General features: G+C 36.1%; 1 protein-coding gene across 4 annotated transcripts in view; it reads left to right on the top strand.

Moving 5' to 3' along the window:
* Positions 1-23,297, top strand: part of LOC129235667 (CCR4-NOT transcription complex subunit 6-like) — an 83,540-nt gene that overhangs the window by 45,922 nt on the left and 14,321 nt on the right. Inside the window, exon 1 of one of the 4 annotated variants that reach the window (XM_054869633.1) lies at positions 21,380-21,490. The exons of the other annotated variants lie outside the window; for them this stretch is intronic. The gene's annotated coding sequence lies outside the window, so the exon portion shown is untranslated. Of the gene's footprint in view, positions 1-21,379; positions 21,491-23,297 lie in introns of those variants that run through there. 4 annotated transcript variants of the gene reach the window in all.

The raw sequence follows: 23,297 nt of genomic DNA, 5'->3' as shown, positions 1-23,297 counted from the left end.
ATCATTCAAAACTGGGCGTGAATCATCCAAGATCAGCTAAACTCTTCTTTGAAATTTTTGAAATACAAAATAGTCAATCTCAAAAATATCACTTTATCGCATTTTAGAAAATATTTGTACCACACAAGTTGGCTGACGTGTAAATTTCTAATGAAATAAAAGACTCACACGGTTCTCACTTATTGTTGCATTAAGGCGGAAGGAGGCCAATTTGGAAAAAACACTTTTTCACAATAAAACTTTTTTTCTTGTTTTTAGAAGATCCTGGTTACTTTAAAGCGTTCCTTATGTACTTATACTATATTAGGTGAAGCAAAAAATTCCATTTTTTCTGGTATGCATCGTAAGATATGGCGCACTAAAGGCATACTAAGTTATTCAGCCCAATTTATGTTTCAGTACTTTCACTCTTTTCCCATAGTATAATTAAATAGGCATTTAGACACATTCGGAAAGAAAATTCTGAAAGGTGCTGCGAGAGACAACAAGTGTTGCAAAGACCGAATGGGGTTTTTTATTTTAATTTGCTGTTATATGCCATTTCTACGATGCGAACACGAGTGCCTTTGGTTTTTAGCCGCTTCACAGCGTTCTTTAGCAAAATAGGCTTGAAAGGCAGTTGTGATGAGGCTTCAAGAGTATTTAATGATTGGTTTGAAAGCAAATTCTATTTATCATGGCAATACTATTATAATTTCACTTAAACTTGTTGAAATCTTGTGTAAACCTGATCTATGAAAGCCTTCGTGCTAGACTCGAATTAAAAAATTGCCCTTAGCATTTGACAAGTTTTTGATTTTGCTGCTAACGAAAATGCTTATACACGCTTGAGAAAACATTGGCTAGCTATTGAGGCTGTCTGTTTTTCGACTAATTTTACAAATGAGTACATATGTAGGTACATATGCTAGTGTGTGAAGTAGCCCCAGAGCAAAACAATTAAAAAATAATTTTCGAAAATTCTTCGCATTTAAGCGCAGTTTTCCTCTTTCACTTTTATTGGCACGCAATCCACAGAAACATACGCACCTTTAGGAAAGCAAACATACTTACCTACTATACTATACATATATACACTTTCGAAAATGTGTTAATTTTCTCAAATTTGTCTTCATAAAATTATTAGCAGAGTGTAAATAAACGTAATAGTTGATTGCTATATCGTGACCTTAAATCACAATTTATATTATATTTTTTGTTATAAAAATGCATTTGCTATATCTATTTAGTCTCCTTCAAAGTTATCCTCCATTCAGGTATAATAAAAGTATAGAGTGGATAATCTTCCAAACCCTTGACTGCATCTGTGTATAGAGATTTTTTCATATGAGGTCTAGGGCGCAGAACTTGTGTCAGAGCGATCGCATTTCCTTACCATGTACTCAATTACTATTATACGAGTTTTGTTTGAAAAGTACGTACAAAAATAAAAACAACTTAATTGTTTGGGGTAAACCTTTTTTTTTTATTTTTCGACATAGTCTCCTTTCAGGCTTATACAAGGTGAAGTCCAAAATAAACAATGACGCCAAGCAATGTTCTTGATGACACCATCTTTTTAACGAGTTAGTGCGTTAGAAGTTACATCCCTGGCTGACTACCAATGAAAGCTTGGTGACATTCGGTTTAGTGGATCTTTAGCGATCTGGAAGGCCTTCGACGACGCAAACAGACGAAGACCTCTGCATTGGCCAAGATGGGAGTTCCGGTGCTTCCCCACCCCTCCTACAGCCCAGACCTGTCCCCTCCGGACTTCTTCTTGTTCCCGCGCCTGAAAAGATAGCTGAAGGGGAGGAGTTTCGACTCCATCGAGGCGATCCAAAAAACTGTGACAGCCGAATTGAACGCGACTCCGGCGGATGAGTTTAAAAAATGTTTCCTGCAGTGGAAGGACCGCTACCAGCGGTGTATTAACGCTCAATTTGAGAAGAATATTGGTTGTAAAGGGTTTTTCAATTGGCGGGGGTCGATTTGGCGCCCTGTGGCAGCCATTTTGTTTTGGTGACATCTGTCAAATCTTTTGTTTATTATTTAGTTGTTTATGCCAAATCATCATGGCAAGTTACACGATTGAACAGCACGTTCAAATGATAAAACTTTATTATCAAAATGAGCGTTCATTAACGCAAACGTTGCGCGCATTGCGCCCATTTTTCGGTAGACGTGGTGGCCCTTCAAAGTGGACTCTTCAACGTTTGGTGGCCAAATTTGAGACGACCGGGTCAGTAAACAATCAGCCAACACCCGTACGTTCAAGGAACGCAAGATCAGCCGAGAACATTGCCGCGGTCCGTGAAAGTGTACAGCAGAACCCGAGGCAGTCTATTCCGCGCCGTGCACAAGAACTTGGCCTTTCGCAGACTTCAACTTCGCGAATTTTGCGTCGGGACTTGGGCCTACACCCGTACAAGATCCAACTGACCCAGGAGCTCAAAGTTGATGACCATAGACAACGCCGTTTGTTCGCTGACTGGGCTTCGAATCGTTTGGAAGAGAACCCCAGTTTTGGGCGAAAAATCATCTTTAGTGACGAGGCGCATTTTTGAATGAATGGCTGTGTTAACAAACAAAATTGCCGTATATGGGACGACATCAATCCACACGAGGTTCACCAGGTGATAATGCATCCTCAAAAAGTTACCGTTTGGTGTGGATTTTGGGCCGGCGGCGTCATTGGTCCGTACTTTTTTGAAAACGACGTTTTTGAGGCGGTCACCGTCAACAGCGAGCGCTACACAACGATGATAACCAATTTCTTATGGCCCATATTGAACCATATGGACCTAGACGACATGTGGTTCCAGCAGGACGGCGCTACGTGCCACACAGCAAACGCCACGATTGTCGATTTCAACATCTACCCGCCCTTATTGAAAACCCCTTTATAAGACAAAAGGTTTAATAAAACTGTTTAAAAAAAATAAGGCTCATTACTTTTCAATCAAACCCTGTAAAGTGTCGGTATGTTTGTGCCATCGGTACAAAAATGAGTTTCAAATTTGTTTTAAAATCAGTAAAACGTTTACCGAAACATTTGAATTGATCAAAAAAGGTTTATGGCGACGATTGCCTATCTCGTGCAGAGTTCATGAGTGGTTTACATGCTACTGAGATGGTTGTGATGAAATAAATGACAATTAACATAGGACCACCCAAAATCCGTAATCACTGAAAACTCCATCGAAATTGTTCGTAAATTTATCAAAAATGAACTGAAATCATCGTTGAAATTCATGGAATCCGAGTTGAATATCTCCAAAACATCGATTTATCGCATTTTAACTGATCATTTGGGCTTACGAAAGAGCTATGCAAGTTTCATTCCGCACAAGTTAACTAAGGACCAAAAATTGCTCAGAATTCAACATTCGAAAGACCTCATTAAGGAGGCGAGAAAAGACGAAAACTTCCTTTACAAAATTGTAACTGGTGATGACATGAACCTGAAACTAAGCGTCAAAGTGCCGAATGGAAGGCCCTAGACGAGCCACCACCCAAAAAATCGCGTTTGGAGAAGTCAAAAATCAAGTCAATGCCCATTTGTTTTAACAATTCCAAGGGAATTGCCCACGAGGAGTTCGTGCGAATGGGCCAAACCGTCAATGCTATTTTCTATCTTGGCATTTTAAAGCGTTTTTTGCATCGCATTCATCGAATCCGCCCTGAATACCGTGAAGGAGGAAACTGGCGCTTATTACATGATAATGCACCATCTCATCGATCCACTCTGATTTTTTGACTAGAAATCGCCTTTTAACCACCAATCACTCATCGTATTCGCCTGATATAACTCCCTGTGACTTCTACCTATTCGAAAAATTGCATTTGGCCATAAAAGGAAAACGTTTTGCATCCGTAGAAGCCTGGATGGCTTTTACCGACATCCTGAAGGACATTCCAGTCAATGACTTGAAATACTTTTTCGAAAAGCTTTTAGATGCTGCAAAACAGTGTATCGAGGCCAGAGCGGACTATTTTGAATAAATAAACTCAGAACAAAGCTCCTCTCGTTTCTATTTTAGCTCAGTCTTGTTTATTTTGGACTTCACCTTAAATGCTTCGTCTAACACTGTTCTACTTTGTTGATCCCTTCCGAATAATAGGATTTGTCCAAGAAAACTAACCACTCTTTTCTGCAATTACGTCCTCACGTCCTTTGAATACAATTATTTTCCTGCCAGCCATTTCTTCAAATTGGTGAACAAATAATAGTCCGAGGGATCTGAGGGAGCCAAACCTGGAGAATAGGAGGGATGTGAAACAAGTTGGAATCCTATTTTCATTAATTTTGTGCCCACCACTGCTGAGGCGTGAGCTGGTGCGTTGTTATGATGGGAAAGGAAAATAATCACTCGACCCTCTCGTTTCAAACGAATGCCAAACACAAAGAAATGTACCGATCTGGATGAAACTTGGTGTGTTCTTCCAAGAGAGGCTGCTAACTAAACCTAACCTCCATAGACGTCAGTAGTGCCATCACTCTGATTTTGCACCAGCCCTCAATGAAAATTAATCAAAATATTGATTTGGCTTAAGAATTCAACTAATAATTTTAAATATTAAAAATAATAAACAATAATAATTATTGTGGTTTAGCAACGCCAACCCGTTATTAGTCAGTATTTCATAAATTTAGGTGAATGGGTTTCTTAACTACAGTTTGTTCTCCTTACCTTTGCCAGTTGGAATTGCCCTACATTTTACTTCAACAGATTTGTGATATGTGGACAGTTTTTCAATTATACATCATAGTCATATCATTTTATACGCTACAAAAAAAAGACATTAAATATTCCCGAGCACCAGTAAAAGTAGAAAATGACCCAATTCTGGTGCTTTTATGTTCCACATTGTACCAATTGAGACTCAACGGTGTACCGGTTAAGTGGCCGCTTAACTTAACTTTGAACTTGCATGCTAGATTATACAACAACACACAACTAGTCATACGTAAGTATGTATGCATGTGTGTGGTAGTCTTTTAGTGCCACATTGTTGTGGAATGAATTGGCAAAATAAAATATTAGAGGTGTCGAAACTTTTAGAAGCTAAGTGGCTCTGAGTTTACAACTTACATTCTTACCTATGTGCCTTAATACAACTACAAACATGCTTCGCCGTTCTTCTGAGCTTGTTGCGCGTTTATAACATATCTCGATGTATGTGTGCAGTTCTTATTGTATTCTTGCGGCTCTCTTGCAACACAATGGAAACCTTTAAATAGCCCGACGCGACAGCCAACTTAACAGCCCATCAAACAACTACGCTGCACTGACAACAAAAACATGTTATATATATATATATATATATATATATATATAAATACATACATACACATTTCGCCATCGAAAGTCGGCCTTAGAGTTATATGTATATAAGTATGCTCTTGGCCGGTAAGTATGTACAAATATTATATAGAGAAGAAACTACAAGTCACTGGGTAAAGCAACAACAACAAAACAATATCGAGAAGAAGGTTATGTAAAATGTCAGACAGTTAAGAATCTAACGGTCATCATATCACACAATACCAACAATACCCTTTTGACCAGATTTTATTGTACTTGTACTTTATGGAATCTATTGTTACTAAGTGCCACCATTTATGATTGCTTCCTCCGCAATACTTTTGTATATGCCTACATACATATATATATGTGTATATTTATAAATGATACACATGCAGTTGTGGCAACATTTCGTTTTCCGACAATATCTATGTTTTAGTGCGTTACCCAAAAAAAGTTTAACATTTCGATGCCATGATCAGATTATAAGTATTATATACATATCTATTACTACAATATATTTTAATAACGGGTGTTTTTGAAGAACTTAAGAACTTAAAGTGACAATAGAAGACGGTAGATAATTTCATGGCATTTTATTTTTTTAATATGTTATCCGGCATATAGTATATCCGTCGCGGCTACGAGTTACATGGTCCATTCGATCAGTTCAATTTTTGACAACTTTTTCCCAATAAATTTTATAATAAAGCGAAATGGGCCCAATCGGCAAAAATGCGAGGCAAACAATGGTCATTTGGCTTCAATTCTTGCAAGAGCTGTAATTTATATTCACGTAAAGCAAAATTCTAATGTTAAGTTTTCCACGTAGCCGAAGGACAAAAGCCAACAAGCTGAGAACGACGTCTCTATGAACTTTGCAAACAGATTTTATTTTTTCGTTTTTTTCTTTTCAAAGTAAATTTCCACAATTCGGAAACGTTGTTCTGGCGTTAAACAATTCATGACGATTTGTCAAACCTTACTGAACAGAAATATCAACACAGTTTGCCATTCTCAGCTATCAAGCCACAGTTATCTGTATCTATAATTCTCATGCAGCTAAAAAAAACACCCCATACGTATGATATGATATTTTGCCGTTTCAATGGCAAATACAGTAAGATAGAACTTGTCGTGATTTTCAATTTAAATTTATTACAATAGTCGGGGAAAATAAATAAAATAAAATTGCGCGTTATGTGGTGTCCAAAAAATTGTGTAAGATTTAACTTATAACGAGTAAGGTCTAATTTTTTCAAATAACCGAAGTTGATTTACGACCCAAAAAATAGATTTTTCGACTATTGAATTTAAAACATCGAATAATGCAGTTTTTTTAAAAAATCTCTGATTAAGTAAATCTTACCCCCAAAAATAATATCTGGTCTTAGAAAATTTCAGTAAAGTTAAATAATTGAATGAGATTAGCACTTCGAATTCACGGTCTTTTATGCTCTCTACTCATCACAGTACCTCATCCAAACTCAGTTCTCTAAATAAACCTAAGGTAGAGTTGAGTTGGGCTACGCATATGTACCTTTCTTCCGGGCGCATCAAGCCGAGATATGTATCTTATCCTTCTTCGTGTTATAGCATCACATTCGATTGGTGTATCAGGAGACTGATCGCAGAAACGACAGGAGGACCATGCCGCTATTCTATGCAGATGGCTACTCAATCTATAGTGTTCTGAGAGAATGATCGTGAGCGACATGTGGACGAGCGTTATCATGCTGGAGGATAATATTTTCTTGCCTCGCGCAGTATCAAGTGCTCATTTTTGAGCCAGTGCTCAGCAGAGTTGGTCGCACTCAGAATTGGTCGCACCAAATGTAGAGCATATCACTGGCGCCGTGAACATTCGGTTTGGCTGTCGATATGGAAGCATATTCGCGCGCTCTTCATGATTCTCCGCACTTTGGATTATCGTATAGAATTCATTTTTCGTCACCAATTATAATAGGATGTAAAAACTCTTTCCGTTTTTGGCTTTGGAGCAACTGACTACATACACAGAACTGCCTTTCAACATCTCTCGTCCTCAACTCGTACCAATTTTCGTTACTTTTGAATCATTCCCATGGCTTTGTGACGTTTCAAATTGGATTGCTGAGTCACTTCCAATGACTTCCAATTCTTTAATTCTTTTTGCGACACGTTCTTCCACAAATTGCTATTTCACCGTAAATATTGAGAACATTCGATGAGCTTTAGCCAGAGCTTTCTTCGAATGGAAGAGGAAAATCAAAACTGCTCGCGGTTGACAAGAATTTGGTACAAAGACTGACATCTTTGACCGAGAATAAGTATATGAAAAAACACAAATTCATCAATGTTATACTATATGTACGTATATTTTTAGAGGTTCAATCTTACTGCATAATATTACATTTCGACTGGCGTTCCCACTACGGCTATCTAAAAAAGAAAAGGCGGTAGTAGAGTTGTACATCTAATATATGTATGTGTATCTGTACGTGCTTATACATACATATGCATATAAATATATTATAAAATTAGCTACTAACTTCACCTAAAATAACTCAAACGAAAATTGCACTGCAATCATTTTTACTCCAATTGCTTGCGTTGGCCGGCGCAATAATAACTGTTTTGGCAATGGAGGTCATGAGTTATTTGCTTCGCATTTATCTGTTCAGTAAAATATTATATAATTAACTAATTCGACAGGATTCATAGTTTTTTACTGTATATTTACCGTTTTATTGTTATTCTTCCGTCATTTCCATCACTTATTGCTTTAAAGTTAATGGACTTTTATTATTAGATACACATTACATCGAATCTACAACAATCTTCTTCTTTCTACAATAATATCCATCTGGTGAACTTGAGATGTGAATGTCCAGCTTTTCTTATACCCTTCATGTATATATTAATTATAATATTAATTTGTAAGCAAAAGCCTTATATTTATAAAATTTCATTTCTCTCAATGGGAACGTACGATGCTGAAACACTCAGTCCGTAAAAATTAAAATAAGAAACAAGCCTATTCAGCAAATGAACTTTTTAATCATATTTAAACTTCAACAAAGCCCTTTTAAACTCTATTAAACTTCATCCAAAGTTTCTTCAATTTGTTGATACTCTTCAAATAATAATAAGACTCTTTCTTAAATGATTTAAAATAGACTCCTGGTTTATCGATTACTTTTAATTCCGCCTAAACGTCTTACTGGCTAGCCATTTATTCACATTCATAAAGAGGAAACAATCACAGAGACTAAATCTAAATGAACTGCTGGATGTGGCAGCCATTCCCAGCCCAATTCGTAATGATATATTTTAAAAAATGCTCTAAAATTACCTTTTCGAAACTTCTCACTATTTTTTTGTCGTCGTACCACCAGGGAAAGTTTGTTTTATCCAGCATTAATGAAATCCTATTTTTTGTACCCGTTTCAAATTCATTGGCCACTTAAACTGTATAATACCTGAAGCTTATTCACTTCTAGCCCTTTTTTATATATTTCTTTGCACAGAGATTACTTAATAATTTATAATTTAGGTTGAAAAGATCACTTCCTGGTCCCTGGCATATTGTGATAAATCCATGTTTCGTTCGGCTTCTTCCAAGTGGAAGTGTATGCCATCTGTCTATGTAGAAAGATCAGCTTACACCGAAACCTCCGGAATGAGCGATTTGCTATTTTGAGTGACAATCAGGCGGCATTCAACGCGTTGTTATCCTTTGAGGTGAAATTCTCATTAGTCGTATAGTGCATCGAGGAATTGAATTTGCTAGCAATGCACAATCTCATTCGGCTCATATGGGTGCCAGGACACAGGGGTATAACTGGGAACGAAGTAGCGGAGAGAGGCTACGGTGTCATTATTAATAGCACCCGAGCCCTTCTTTGCTATAAGACAACACATAATCAAGAAGAAGCTTAGAAGTGCAGAGCTAAGACTAAAAAATGATAACTTGGACCAAAATATGGGACAATGCCACGCGAAGTCCTTAGTGAGGCATTATAATCAAAGGAGATTCAGGCAACTCATAACCTAATACCAAAAATGAGTCTCAGATTATTTTTAATATTTATTAAAATTTAAACTCTTATTCATAAAAAAAATATCTACAAAGCAAAACACTACAGTAGAGTCGTTGCTACCGGAATAAAGTTAACTCAAATAATTAGTGTTTGCTTACATTTGAGACTTGCTGGCAACACGTCGCTACTTGAACTGCGTTTTTGTTTTGTGTGTAAAGAAGGTCATCTGCAAGCTATAGTTTTTTGCTTTGCTTTTTTAACTTTAGTTATTTCGAAATAATGGGATTATTTACTTCATTTAAGGGGTAACACCACTGTAGAAATTTCAAAAAATTGATTTTTTTTTTATAAGCTTAAAAAATTCTTTGAACCTTTTAAAATACAGAACAAAAAGTTTTATACGTTACCGAAGTCTATTTCATAAATATTTTAAGCTTTTAAGCAAGCGTTAGTGACTGCTACCTAACGACTTCTCCAAATTTCCAAACTTTAAACGCGTTTTTCTCAAAACACGTTTTCTGAAATTGGCACGCAGCATAACTCAAACAATTTTAAATATTTTTAATCAGGTTCTTCACTACGTCTGTATAATAACCTTCTTAAGAGAAGAGCGTAGGGGATTTTCGATAGATTAATTTAAACGATTGTTATAATTATTTAAGTGCCGTTTTTTTAGTCCAAAATAAAGTTTTTTCCTTCAAATGCTTGCTAATTCCACAAAAATAAATATTTTTTAAATCCCCTACGTGTTTCTCTAGCTATTCTTATCTAGATTAAGAAAAAAAATGTTTCTTTGTTCCAGATTAAAATTTGCACCCTCTGTGCTGCGTGCCGCGCAGCTCCTTCAAGAGAAACCACATTACAAAAATGTCTCCAATGCCGCCATTTTGTAAAATTTTTCGATCAAACTTTGTAGTTTTGTATTTTAGTATATAAGTAATAACTTCCCAAATCAGAGTGATTGTTTCCCCTTTCCTTCTATACAAAAATATTCTTTAAAAATCGTGTTTATTTTACGCGTGTACAGTGGTGTTACCCCTTAATAAAGAAAATATATATCAATGCTAAATGTACCGCACAAACTATGATTAATGATCCCTCTTTCCTAGCTTCACCATTTATATTTCAGCTATCACTTTTAAGGTACTTGACCACCTTGTAAAGCTAAAAAGTACAACATATTCAATAATTTTTTTTTTCATGTTCTGTATAATATATTAAAATAAATTTTTTTTTTAATTTTTATTTAGAGCTTATATAATACAAAAAAAATTGATTTATTAAAATTTCTTTTTTTAACATATATCCAGGAGGCGCCAAAGTCGAGGCCTGAAGAAAATCATGTCTTGCGGCGGACAGTTAATCTTAGAAATGGTAATTCTAAAACAAAAGAGAGAAACAAAATTTTCAAAAGGAAGGTTCCTTGCGTGAGAATTTACCACAAACTGACAAAAAAAAAAAATAATAAAAAAATGGCGGATGTTTGAAAAAAAGTTAAGAAAAACCCCTGTTTTTCACAATGTTATGCTTAAAAAGCAATACTTTATTAACTTTTTTTTTGCAAAATGTGGTAAATTGGCATACAAAACATCTTAACAAATAAAACAAGACCAAAATCATTAAAATCGGCTAAGCAGTTTCGGAGATAAAGTGTCCGCCATTCGAAAAAAAGTAATTTCTGGAAAAACGCGTTTAAAGTTAAAACTTGCTATTTTCTTTCCGCTGAGTCAGCAAGTAATGAGTGCAGGATGCGCCTGCACATTTTCACTGATTTCACTTTGTTAGAATTCGAATTTAAAAAAACAGTTTCAGGTGATGATTTTTAAAAGTATAAGGATTGAAAAAATGTAAAAAAAAAAATTTAATTTTTTGAAACTTATAAGGTGGTCAAGTACCTTAACGCAAAATATTCTGTTAAACCACCGACGGTGAGCTAACTGCGTTTTGAAATGAGCTTACAAGCTTTGATACAATAATTGCATAGGAATATGCGCATTTGAGTGATATATTTAACTGTAGGTAAGCGTAAGCTGCGGGTAAGGCTCGATGGAAGTAGGGCATAAAAGGGTTTAAAATACTTTATAAAAGTTCGCAAAAGTTCTCGGAATGCCGTAAGCAATTGCGTCATCTTAGATGGGCGCATGATCGTACATCCCTCGCAGATGTTGTATCAAAATTAAATGCCATTTGGTGTCATAGATGCTGAGTTATTGAATCTAATGGGACAGTACTTTTGAACCATCGGTCGGAGCATGCAAACATGAATTTTACGCTATGATCCAATATCGGTAAACTGGCGTCCAGTCCGAAATACATCAAGTGATTCAAGAAGCTTATGATAATGATGAGCGTTTAAATTGTAGTATTTTCAATATGATTCTAAAACCAAGCATCAAATTTAATCCAAATTTGAAAAAATCGCTCTTAGAAAAAAGTCAAAAAGTTTAATACTCTCATCCATCTCGCTGTTATAATGCATTTGCTGTCGCTACCAGAATGCCGTGCAAATAAAAACTGACTTTGCTGTAGTTTTGGTAACACACTTTTTGAGCAAAAATGTCATTCTGTCTATCAACTAATGCGACATTTGGTCATGACAAGAGAGCGTCATGCAGGCATTGAAGGCATCGAAGGCAATCAAAGATCCTGACGAAGATTTCCAGAATCGAGTTAAGTAAACCCTTCGATATTGATTTTTTTTTTTTCAAATTAATTAATTTTTATAATATAGTTCATTTTATACCATATCATAAATATCCGATAAATTTTCGTCAACATTTTTAACACCTTTTAGTCAAAATTTGCTCTATATAAAACAATTCAGCTACTTCAAACATACACTTTATTATACCAGAATTCAAAGGACTGTAAAAGTGCACACCAAAAAATGTACCAAAAACTAAGAATAAAAGGTGTGCAGTTTTGATGGAAATTGGATGAATAACTAAAAATTTTGTACAACGTTTGAAACTTGAATTTATGTGGTTTTATATACATATATGAGGTGTTTTTTTTAGCTGCATGATAACTATCGATATTGATAACTATGGTTTGACAGTTAAGAAAGGCAAACTCTCTTAATATTTCTGTTCAGTATGATTTGACAAGTCATCATGAGTCGTTTAACGCAAAAACAACGTTTCAAAATTGTGGAAATTTACTTTGAAAAAAAACAAAAAAAAAATCTGTTCGTAAAGTTCATAGACCATCGGCGAAGGGAGCTGCCGTTGCGGTAAATGCCAAATGCTATCGAGATACTGAACTTTTGTTTCAGAAATTTTGATCCAACATATGAAAACAAAAAAATTATATTCCAAGCCTTATCAACTGGTAGTGACCTTATCATGTGCCGCTCACTATATTTTCAATATTAGGTGCGCAAGTAAGTTCTCGCTGTTTTTTTTATGAAAATACAACTTTATTCTGACTGCTACTACTTTTTCCCATCTTTCTGGTAGATCTCATTTACAGTCGCGGTAAAACTGTTCATCTTTTGAGGCACGGATCAAGCCAGGTAGGTTTTAACGGGTTTGGTAACGTGAGGCCGAGCGTTGTCATGCTGTAGAATCACTTTTTCATGCCTCTCCGCGTATTGCGGCCGCTTTTCGTGCAGTGCTCGGCTCAATCGCATCAATTGAAGTCGATACCGATCCCCAGTGATGGTTTCGCTTAGTTTTAACAGTTCATAGTAAATAACACCAACTTGGTCCCACCAAATACACAGCATAACCTTCGTTGTGTGAATATTCGGCCAAGGCGACGACGTAGAAGCATGAGCGGGCAGCCCCATGACTTTCTTTTCTTTGGATTGCTGCAATGAATCCATTTTTCATCACCCGTCTCGATGCAATGAAGAAAACCCTTCCTTTTTTGGCCGCTGGAGCAATTGTTCACAGGCGAAAAAACGACGTTCAACATCTCTTGGTTTTAACTCATAAGGAGCCCAAGTCCCCTGTTTCTGAATCATTCCCAAAGCATGCAATCGCTTGGAAATGGATTGGCGGGTAACTCCTAATACTGAAGCAAGCTCTTCTTGCGTTTGACACGGATCCTCATTGAGCAATGCTTCCAATTCAGCGTCTTCGAAGGTTTTTGGCCTTCCTTCGCGGACGGTCGTCAACATTAAAATCACCGTCTTTGAAGCGACGGAACCAATCTCGGCACGTAGTTTCACTTAAAGCAGCATCTCCATAAACTTTTTGTAGCTCTCGATGCGCTTCAGCCGCCGTTTTCTTCGAATGAAAGAGGAAAATCAACACTTCATCATCATTTCATATCATTTTCATGCGAACTTTCGATCTACGAACTATTTTAAACATACTTTAACTTTTATGAATTTATTGTTAAATTTTTATTTTAGGATTCCATTACGCCTGCTTAGATATTTTAAAATATCTTATACTTTTGGACAACCCTAACAAAAATTATGCAATGTAAGCATGTTCACACGGAAAAAGAAATTTCATACTATTCAAAATCGCCAATTCGGCACATAAGTATATATTTTTTCTTTAATGCAAATACAATTTTATAACAATATTTTTACGACTATTTTTACGCCGTCCCTTAAGTAGTCTTGCCAAATGTATTTGCATACAATCCATTACGTATCCGACACTTTACACATTTAAAAGTTCGTATTTGTTGGGTTTAAAAGTTATTACCACTACTGTTTTTTTTGTGTTGCTGCTTAATAGGCAGAAATACACTTCTTCATTTCGACTTCATAATTAGTCATACTCGTAAAGATACAATCGTTCACATGTGTACATATGTATGTATGTACAAACACTTTAGCTGGCATACTATTTCATGCACATACATGTAAGTATGTATGTACACGTGAGTGCAGATATTTAGGTAAATCTGTTATAAATGACTTTAAATGTACTGTTTCCGTTGGTTTTGTTTTGCTTTGTTTTTGGTGCCCGCGTTTCAGTCCGAATAATATATGGTAACTGTTACTTCGGTTACGAAACACTTAACTGCCTGTTACTTTGCTGTTTTCTTTTTTCATCGTGATCGAGTTTGGTTTATTTTTCTTTTTTTTCGTCAGTGTATGTAGTGCGCTAGTGGTTCCGTTTCTACTGTTTTCTTATATTTATTCATTTGTTTTTCGTTTTGCTTCCGCAACTTAGGTTTATTATTGTTATTATTTTTTGTGATGGGATGAAGACTTTATTATTAGACAATTCGCGTAATTGGCCTACATTTTATTTTAGGGCCGTATAAACCTTTTTTAAACGCTTAATATTCAGTGTCATGGTGTCGCCGAAAATATTAGAAAGCTTATTGTGTCTTATTAGTATGAATAACAGTTAAGAAAAAAAAAGTGAGGCGAATATCCCGACATTTGGTATATTTTTTTTTGTTTATTTAGATCTAACACTTAAACATTTGGACATTGAATTTAGGTTAAGTTGCTTGTCTGACAAAACACTAGGTGACCCTAAGACCAATTTTGAATTTAAATAAATTTGGAATTCATGCAGCATAAACCATTAAGATGAGAACGTAACATAGAGTGTCATAGAAGTTTCGTAGTTAATCTTATTCTTTATTGGCGCCGTGCAAAAAAAAACAGGCGCCAATTAGAAATATTAAGTTCCACTCCATTTGCCCAGAAATACCCAGTTCTACTTTATTTGGGCATTTCCAACGCAAAAGAGGCGCAACTTTGAATACTTTCAGTACTGAAACGTTTATATTGAATCTTAATTAGCTAAACTAAATCTAAGTGGTAAAGCGCATAGAAGTTACCACTTCATCGCCTTCACTATCGGAAATTTCCAATTTCGGACATACAAAGTGCGACGTTTTCCAACGCATTCTGAAAAAATATAAAAAGCGCTCAAATTTGCCTCAACAATCTATTCCCCATCGTTTAAAATCTAACTCAAAAACAAAGAAATTAAGTGCCAAACGAATAGAAGCCTACAGAGAACGCCTTTTTTCAAGTGCTAACAGCTGTACCAATAAGCGGTTTTTGCATCGTATTCTGACTGGGTATGCTAAATTGTTATATTGAGAGCTATTTAAACGTACTGAACCCGAATAAAACCATTTTATGTGAACTGCGGTAGGCAATGGCAAACCTCAGAGTTCATTTCTGCCTTAAAAAAGCTTCTCATAAAAAATATCTGTCATTCTGAGTCGGCATAAAACTGTAGGTTCCTCCACTTATGGAACAACATCAAGGCGCACACTACAAATAGGAGGAGAATGTTAGCCAAGCATCCAATAAAAGATGTAAGCGTCGTTTATGTAGATATATACTATGTTTTGAGGGGGAAACGGCTATAATACAAGGAAATGCAGGGCAAGTCATTTTCCAGCACGAATAAGGCCATGCGTTCTGTATATAGTGATTTTCCAGCGCAACAACGCACGACTGCATGTAAATCAGATTCTCAGAGCCTACTTGACAACACGTAAATAAGAAGTCTTCCATTATTTGAGCGTTCTTCACAAATTTGTATTTGGTGAACCTAGTTGAGTATTACAGCATTACCAAATGGAGATAAAATAAGAAAATCGATGCGTTACTTAGTACCACTACGACCAAGGTGAAAGGTAGCAGCAGGCGGCTAATAGTTATTTGAATATAATTCGAAAGGTTATAGTAATGCCATTATGAAAATTGCAGGAATTACTGAGCATAGAATCATAAAAAAAAAACAGAAAAAAGAAAACAAATCTGAGGGGATTGTTTTACAAAAATAACCAAACATAATTTTTCAACCAAAAAATATTTTTGTTGATATTTTATCCTAAAAAATAAACATACAATATATATAATAATGTTACAAAGAGTGGAAGATATTTCTTTTCAAAAAACTCTACCAAAAATTTTAAACATTGAATAAATCTCAAAATATCTACATTTTTTTAGTTTATTTCTTTATATACTCAAGTCTATAAATAAACCAATTTTTAAAAGACTTTGACGATAATGCCTCAAATACTTGGATAACTCATGGAATCGCTCAGGTGGTCTATCAGAATAATATTTATAATATATTCTGTCAAAAAGGTATCGGGTATTGTTCAATAAAACGCAAAATAATTGTTTAATCATCAAAATTTAGTTTGTCGCCCTCAAAATAGGCTCCATTCGAAGCAATACACATATGCCAACAATTAGTCCAGTCATCAAAGCACCTTTAAACGCTTTTGAAGAGATCTTCTTCTGTTCCTTCAACGAATTCTCCTTAAGGGCCTCTATCGACACAAAGCGGCGTCCGCGGAGTGGCAATTTAAGTTTTGTGAAAAGGAAAAAGTCACATGAAGTTATATCCGGTGAATAAGGTGGTTGTTCGATGATGTTTGTAGAAGTTTTGGGTAAAAAAGTGTTAACAAAATCAGCCTCGTGAGACGGTGTGTTATCATTCCTACACACATTATCTCTCAAACGTCGCATAACTTCCAAAAAATATTCTTTATTTACCGTAGAACCGTAGAACTTTGACGTGGGTTTCGACTCAAGTGGATAGCGCCATTCAGCCATCTGTTGACTGGTTTGCATGTCAAACTCATATACCCACGTCGCATCACCTGTTATTATGCGCTGGATGAACGTTGGGTCCGAATTCACTTGTTTAAGCATGTCTTCAGTCACCTTCTTCCCATGAATTTTTTGAAAGAAATTCAACTCTCTTGGATCTAGTCGAGCAGCCACGGGTCTCATGCCCAATTGATGATGTAAAATGTTGCGAATTGATTCGTGAGACACGCTAAAGTCACGTCCTAACTCCCTCAAACTTACATGATGGTTTTCCAGCACCATTTCCTTGACTTTGTCGTTATTGTTATTTGAATTCTCTTAATATTCTGATATGTTAATGGTGTACACACATATTTAAAATGCAATTTATTTTCTGTTAGAGTAACTTTTCATATACAACTTTATAAATATTCATACCAAACGAAAAGTATTCGCCAATACTTCCGTCAATTTACATGGCAATTTGATTTTATTGTTTTACTTAAAAAACAAAAAACGCGTTTGTAAAAGTAACTGGAAACAACCAAAGCATTCACAAAATAGCAACTTTAACAACAATAGCAACAACATGCCGCGAAACGGAACGAACGACACCAATTCCAGTTGCCACTGAAGCGAGTAGAGACTTAGTGAAAGTACTTAAAAGTGGATCATCCGAAAGTGTCGCCTACGACAATCATCGCAATAAGGGGAAAAAATCAAAAAGACAAAGCAACATAAAATTATATTGCTGTTGCTGCTTTTCGGTACTACATACATAGATAATTTATTTAGTTTAGCTTTCTTGCTTCGTCGAAGTCGAATACAAATACAAGACAGGCAATAAAATCAACTAGCGAACTGAAGATTACAACACCTGCGCAATATGGCTATGAGTAAGATTGCAATGCACTGGTGTGGTGGTGCGGGCGGCGGCTCTGTGACAGGGCTTGTGTTTTAGCGGAAATGTGACTCTGACTCTGCAACATGTTGGTTGCCGACTGGGCGACAGTGCATGCGTATGTCGGCGCTGGTAACGGCAAATGTTGGTTGTTCAAAATCGCATAGCTCCTTATAACACATAAATACGCATATATGTATGTTGATATGTGTAAGCACAAGCAGCCCAGTGGAACTTGGGGTCATCATTTGAGTAAGCTGATTGTGCTCCTTTGCCTGTTTTACTGAGTTTTGGCCATCATTGCTTATTAAACTTCTTTGTATAAATTTGTTAACTTGTGTATTCCCTTTTAGATGGCAGGATCCAGGAAGGCGAGTAAATAAAAAATTCTACTTTTTTCTTAAAGAAGTCGTATTCCACTTTTTCGATAAATTGAAAATTGAATTCTTAACTACTTTATAGTCCTACAGATTCATTTACATATGAAAATATACGGTCAAATCGACTTCAGGAATGTGGAACCACGCCCGCGCTACAAAAACTTTGCCGATAGCTATGACGATTCCGTATTATACCAATTCGAAAATTCAACTAATGCTTTAATGGACGGATTTCTATTGCTTTTTGTGCAACCTCCACAAAGATGAATCCCTTTGTATGCAAAATTTCCTTAACAATATCCCGCAGTCTTCTTTTTATATGTCATCATAAGAGAAATTAATTACACTTTCTCTTGAGCTTGAGCTGGGTACTTTATTGAGATCGAAACGGTATGCGTAGTTTTGTACTTAGACGAAGGTTGCCCTTGATATTTTGCATCCAATAATGAAAACCAAGTTAAATAATAATGAAAATGGCTTTATTGTTTTTCAAAATTTATTCTTGGAAGTTAATACACTTCTGCATTCGCTTGAACCAATTTTAAAGGCACTTTTGCTACTCTGAAGTGGATACCTCTAAAACGAGCTGTTTAAAGGCTTCAACAGCGTCTTGGGACGTTGAAACACGTTGACCTCGCCTTTTATTTTTGATTGTCATGAATAAAAAGAAATTATTAGGTGGCAAATCAGGGTTGCAAGGCGGATGACTCATTAACTCGAACTTTTGAGTGCTCAAAAACTTTCTTGTGTGAGCCAATACGTGAGTGCTCGTGAAGGAGAGAGCTTGGTAAAAGATGATTCTTCTTCAGCGGTTTGTTTTCCTTAATTATCCGAAAACTTCTGCCAAACATATAGTTGTGTATCGCTCAGAATTGACTGTGTTAAAACATAATCAAGTTTTCCGAAATTCAAGTGCTTTGAGGTGCTCCTTCTGCAAACAACTTTTGTTGTATTAAGCTCATCTTAAAACTCCTACACTATCGATTGCTGTTTTGTTTCCGGCTTATACGCATACCTACATCAAAGATTCGTCACCTGTTACGATGGACCACCGCGACTGACGAGTCCTTTTTGGGCAATTGTCAAATTATGTGGTATGCAACGAGAACAAATCTTCATGCAATATCGAGTTGATGTTAGTCCCACTACTGCCTAAGAATGCTTCTATCTCGCGATATATCACATAACGTTCATGCGTCATCAATCGGTGCTATGCGTGGCACAACAACCGTTTTGGGACAGTGAAAATGAAATTCCTCCTTCAAGGATTAGTTTCACAATAGCTCAGTACCAATGCAAAACGTCGAAGTGAGTTGATCAATACACTCCTGCCTCGATGATCCACGTCGGAGTTAGCTCCATCTTTTGGGCGAGATGAGTTTTTGAACTCACTGAAAAAAGAACAAATAAAGCTCGTAAGTAAAAACGTTATAACGTAAGTTTTTGCTAAAAAATACCAATTTGTTCGATAAAAATATCGAACTACAGCTCATAACACGTAGTGTTGCAAAGGCGCAAAATATAAAAGGCAACCCTCGTAGGCGTTATAGTTCAGTATGTGCAAAAAGTAATTTTATGAAGTTTCTACTCCCTAGCACGGATAGGAATATATCCTTAACACTGCTCTTCTCATATCACACATTGCTTTGCAGTTTTGCGATAGTCTACAGTCTAAATATACAAAGCCATTTTTTCAAAAATATTTCTTTTTAAGTAGTCTAGACATATCCCCAGTATGGACCAAATCGGGACATAAATACGATTTTTCGTAATATCTCGACCACAGCGCCACCAAGCGGGTGTAAACGAGCTCATAAGCCTTCCCAGACATACTCACAATAACTCACTAAAATTTCAACATACGAAATTTCAATAAAATTTCGTGATTCAATGATTGGTTTGGGACCCCATAAACTACTTATACAATCAGAGCTGTTCCATAACGGATGTCAAAAGGAACACTCTTCTATTCTTTGCTTTGCGCGTTTCAGATTCTACTGGGAAAATATTGTAAAATCGTATATGCTTGAGAACCTGTTCGTTTTAATTATCGACAGAAAAAAGTGACAAAAATAAATTAACAAGAAAAGCGATAAACTCACAAATGGCAAAAACAATCAACGATTTCAAATGTTAGCATACACATACATACGCATGTATTTGCTGGATACGTTGCCGCCATGTTGCTGGCCTGTGTTTGCAGCTGTTGGCGGAGTAGCTGGAGCGGCAGTTGATGTTGATGTTGCTGATGGTAATGGTAATGGTGACGACGATGATGCTGTCAGCGGTGGTGGCGATGTAGTGCAGTTTGGCATCGCTGCCCCCGACTATGCAAGCAGGCGCGTATCGCCAACCTGCCCACTAGTCAAACCGGTGTTATTTTTGCTTTTATATGTATTTATATATGTTGTTGGTGCTGTCGCCGGCGCTGCCATATGCAGTTATGGCTCTGCAAAGTGCAACATTCTGCATCTCAACTTTTGGCAAGTAAGCGGTTTTGCGTGTAAATGAAAATGTGCATAAAAATGCAGTTTAACTGGTTTCATAGTAAAACTGTGCAACAGTAGCAACAGCGCTCCGTAAGCGTGTACCTCCCACCACCTCTCGTTGCGCTGCCTTATTTCATTGGTGACTTCTTGACCAAAATCGTTCAATCGACAGAGCAGCATGACATGGCAATGCCACGGACATGTTATAAATGTATTTATGTATGTATGTAGAAATTGCATTTATTTTAAAAATATATTTAATTTGTTGATTAATTTGGATGGTCAGAGTTATCTCATTGTTGTGCGCAAGACGTGAAAAAAGAAACGCCAACACAATAGATAACTTTAAAGTCCACAAGCAAACACACAAACAAACAAATTAACAGACAAGCGCTCCCACTTTTACAGTCTCATAACCGCCAACAACATATGCAAACAAGGCAAAATATGCATGCATACACTTGTTTGTATGGTTGTAGAGTTGTGTAGTTTATAGGAGAAGCCAATGAAGTAGTAGTTTCACTTTCTTTTACGATCATTCAGTGTTCAACCAACGCAATACAACAACATACTCGATTAAAACCCCAATCGAGCGAAGGAGTCAACGAAGTGGAAGTGGAAGAAGCACAGTTACACAAACACAAGTCTACAAGGAGATACCCACCAATCGCTCGTCAGCTGATTCTGGCTTGTATTTACGAGTCGTTGCGTGTTTCACTTTTCGTTTGCTTAGTCAGCATTTTTATAACCATTACGCGTATGTAAATATGTAGCAATGTATGCCTGGCCAATTAGTATAACTTTGCTCTTTGCCGGCTTAATTCAGTGCAAACACTTGGTTGCCTGTTGATAACAGAAACTTAAACCCGAAAGAGTAGTTTTTACAAAAATATGAAACTGATGCAATAATTATTGGGCACTTATTGTGTAAGTATAATTATCTGTCAGGTAAATGTTATTATAGCCTGACCTCTATTTGACCAATCATCTGATGAACAGGGCCGATGCAGCGTATCCAATCAAATTTTAAGTGTAACTGAAAAAATCCAATGCACACTCTGATGTGCTTGTGATTTTGATTCCCTTTTTAGGATATATAGATATATATATACATATATATTATATATATAAATCAGTATTCGGAAGATAATGCAGGTCTATATAATTTTTCTCGCTTCAAAATTGCGACTTATTTAAAAAAAAATTGTCTGCTGACGGTGTGCGTTGTTTTCTTACATATGAAAAAAATGTGGCTGGCAGCTAGTGCTTAATTAATTATAATTTTATTTGTAATTAATCTAAATAAATAAAATAAATAATAAGATACAAATGTGGAGTATGCGTTAAATGCAGAAAATGAACAAGACCGCGACAAAAAAAAAAATTTTCAATAATCAATATTTGAAGAAGAATCAGTATAATTTTTGATCTACTTGAAACTTGCACTTTTTTATACCAAAATTCAAGGATCTATAAAACTGTGTACCCGAAATTTTTGTAAAAATTCTGAACAAAAAGTTTAAAATTTTGATGAACATTTTCCTAATTTTTTTTTAATTTTATACGAAGTTCGAAACTTTGCTTTATATTGTTCTGGTTGTAGTATAAACTATATTTTTTATCAAAAAAATTGAAATTGCAAAATAATTCTTCTTCTTCTTAATTGGCGTGATAACCGCTTACGCGATTTTGGCCGAGTTTAACAAAGCGCGCCAGTCGTTTCTTTCTTGTGCTAAACGGCGCCAGTTGGACATACCAAGTCCTTCTCCACTTGATCTTTCCAGCTGGTACCGCATCGAATACTACCAGAGCCGAAGCGTTTGTATCCATTCGTACGACATGACCCAGCCATCGTACCCGGTGGATCGCGAGTGCGCCGACTGTTGGTTGCTCTTCACCGGTGTACAAGATTTTAAATGTTGCATTCATCTCTGTAAAACGACATGTTTTTCCCCTACTCTGAAAAGAGTTTAACAAAGCGCCAACAGCCTTGACAAAGATTCCCAAGAGAGAAAATTCGCCAACGTTGAGTGTCGCATTCTATAAGTAAGAATTTCCTCGCCAAATCACACTTATTTTAGAGTCGAATATGAAAAAAAGTAGAGGGCAATGGAAAGGCAAAATTTTTTGTGGGAGAAACGAAATCGTCATTAAATTGATTCCAGTACAGTATATTTCTTCTATCAAATTTTGAATAGAATTGAACCACTGTTTTTGCGTTTTGTTGTTATTTCCTTTTGTTTTTTATTTGCACCAAGATGACGCGACGCAACAATGACTTCTGTTTACAATTGGATTTTCCTCTATATGTGTTTATTGTTCATATATATATGAGTATGTAAGCTTGGTGCCGGGCAGCGAGGAGAACTTTCACTTTTTACGAATTTGTGATTTAGTTAATTTGAGCTCCCTCTTTGTGGTTGGCCTTTTCGCAGTGGCAATCTTTGCCATCGCTTTTGTATACCCCTATTGTTTTTGTTTAGTCAATGTATGCAGTTGTTGTTAAGTTTTCATTAACCAGTAGTAACGGATTTGACTGTAGACTTTTTGCTTTTGTTTCTGTTGTAAAGTTGATGTGTTGCTTGGGCTTCAGCTGGTGGGTCTCAATCATGTCATTATCGGAAAAAAAAACGTTTTAATGGCTTTTAAATAACCCTGAAACGATGTAATTAATTTTTATTTTTATTAATCCAAATGCCATATTACATGCATACATATGTAATGGGTGTTTTTT

This window comes from Anastrepha obliqua, chromosome 1 (genome assembly GCF_027943255.1).
Source record: "Anastrepha obliqua isolate idAnaObli1 chromosome 1, idAnaObli1_1.0, whole genome shotgun sequence".
Taxonomy (NCBI): domain Eukaryota; kingdom Metazoa; phylum Arthropoda; class Insecta; order Diptera; family Tephritidae; genus Anastrepha; species Anastrepha obliqua.
The sequence above is the reverse complement of the archived record's forward strand: the minus strand, read 5'-3'. Positions and strand labels throughout refer to the sequence as shown.